The sequence below is a fragment of the Leuciscus leuciscus genome (assembly GCF_965113295.1).
Source record: "Leuciscus leuciscus genome assembly, chromosome: 21".
NCBI classification, from domain to species: Eukaryota; Metazoa; Chordata; class Actinopteri; order Cypriniformes; family Leuciscidae; genus Leuciscus; species Leuciscus leuciscus.
The window spans coordinates 5,953,036-5,955,593 of NC_138745.1; positions in this window are offsets into that span (position 1 = coordinate 5,953,036).

Genomic DNA, 2,558 nt, shown 5'->3' on the forward strand with positions numbered 1-2,558 from the left:
GTCCCGTGAAGCATTCTTGTTGTATGCTGAAATCACTGATTTGATTCATTTAAAAAAAAAAAAAAAAAAAAAAATTGGACAAGGCAGTTGTGTAGAAACGACCGTCGAGTTGATGAACAGTGAAGTGGTGACGTCACGCGCACGAAGGGGAGTCAGCTTTCAGTCAAGTTAAAACACATCTTCACTTTCATTTATTTCCTTGACTGTCTCACCTCAGGCATCCTCTATATATACACTTGAGATGATATTATGGACCAGAACTTCTGTATCAAATTATGCATCTTTTGTGGTAAGATATTTATTTATTTTATTCTGTCTTTTATTAGCCTATAGTTATTTTGTACACACCATCGTTACCTCACTAGCTGCCTATTTACACTCTTTTGTAAATCTTTTTGCTCCCTTTTGTACGATTTGAAAGCAGTGAATGGCAATGCGATTTTATCATCATCTCACCATGTAAAATTGCCTTTACATTCTCTTTATAGTCTAAATTTGTTCAAATTATTGCTGTGAAATGAATTGAAATAATAATGTTGTACATGAATAGATAATGAGTTATTTAAAAAAAACACACAATATATCATTATAGGAATTAGGTTTAAAGCTCTTTCAGTTTTAATTTTACTGTAGATTTACATTCTTGTTGATCATAAAAAAAATAGGGTAGACATCAAATTTTTGGACCTCATAAGTTCAAAACTATGACCATCTTTCTAAGGAGCATATGAGCAGATATTAAATGGATGAGGATGAAAAACTGTCCTTTTAATGCAAGAATAAATTGCAACAAGTATGCACTTCCTTCTCTAAAAGCCCCTCTCAGTCTAATTCTGCGTCACATGAGCTTTCTGCTTTCACACATGTCACACAGATACGCATCTATGAGAAAACCACTGCAGAAAATAACTTGTAGATGTAGGCTACGACACATTTTCAGATAGGGGAGACCGGGGACAGTTGCAACACTTTTTGCATTTCTCTCAGTTACTCAGAGACTATTTGGACTAGACCAACCAAATTTGTATATATTAAACTTGCATCTGTCTGCTAATTACCCATACCATTTAAAGATGATTATATATGACATATCGTTCACAGTATTCATTTGAATGGAAGAAGTCAGATGTTGCAACTGACCCCGACCCAGGGGACGGTTGCAACACAACCCAGGGACGGCTGCAACACTTTAAAATACCTATTTTTTTAATTTGAGCTTTTTGTCTAATGCATTGTAGAAATGCATTGGATCTTTAAGTCAAGTTGCTGTTTTCATATTTCTGTAATATTTTTCAGTCAATATTAAATTACGGAAAGAACTGAGTTTCACTTTGTAGTGTATTCCTGTAGGTTTAATAGGTTTTCAAAGTAACTTGAAAGTAAAGTAATTAGTAATCTGATTACTTTTTACATGCAGTAATCAGTAATGTAATCAAATTACAATTTTAGAGCAGTAATTAGTAATTTGTAGTGGATTACTTTTTTTGATCATTTAGCATTTTTTTTCTTCAGTTTGTGTTTTCAAATTTTTGATTTAGATTTTTTGATCCGTGACCGCAATACTTTAGATGGGATATTGATCCCATACCCTATTTGTGCATGATAAAACTATACCCATGGAATACAAATTTGGTATGGGTCACAGACACTTATCTATTCTAATTTAATTTAATTCTAAATAAACATAATGTCGGTTAATGGATAGCTAATGACCACGTCGGTTGTAAGGAAAAAGCCCGAAATGAACATCCATAGTTCACTGACAAGGTAACATTTCTAATTTTCATTTAGTTTAAGTTTTTCAACTAATATTTATATTTTATTGAATCTTTATTTCGATTAGCATACATGTTTTTAATAGTTTTTGTTTTAGTTAACTATAATAACATCCACAGAACTGCAGTACACTGTCAATTATCCAGCAGTTTAAACAAGCCACGAATATTTACAAATATTCACAAATTTAATATCGGCCTGGGACGTAATTTCAGGCCGAGAGTTTCACACTCATCAAGGTCACTCAGTTGCAAACATAATTTACATTAGGCTAATTATAATGGTGAATAATGGCATACATAGGCCTAGTCTTTACGCCTACTTGAACACTTGGGTCAAACAGAGGAAATACGTCATGCAAGTAGACAAGTGCAAAGATCGCAAGTTGTAATGTCCCCACTATGTTAACCAAATTTTATGAATCTTGAATGTGTCAATTGGAAAAAGGAAGAAAAATTTAGCTTTTTTATTTATTTTTTATTCCAGTTTTTTTTTTCTGTGTCTTGTTTTTTTGGTTTTTTTTTATTTTTTTACTTGTTTATTTGTTTGAGGATATGTGATATCTGTCCCGTGAAGCATTCTTGTTGTATGCTGAAATCACTGATTTGATTCATTTGTATAAAATAAAAAAAAAAATAAAAAAGCAAAGACCACAAGTGTGGGTATTTGGTCAAGGCAGTTGTGTAGAAACGACCTACGAATTGATGAACAGTGAAGTGAAGTGAAGTTGTGACGTCACGCGCACGAAGGGGAGTCAGCTTTCAGTCAAGTTAAAACACATC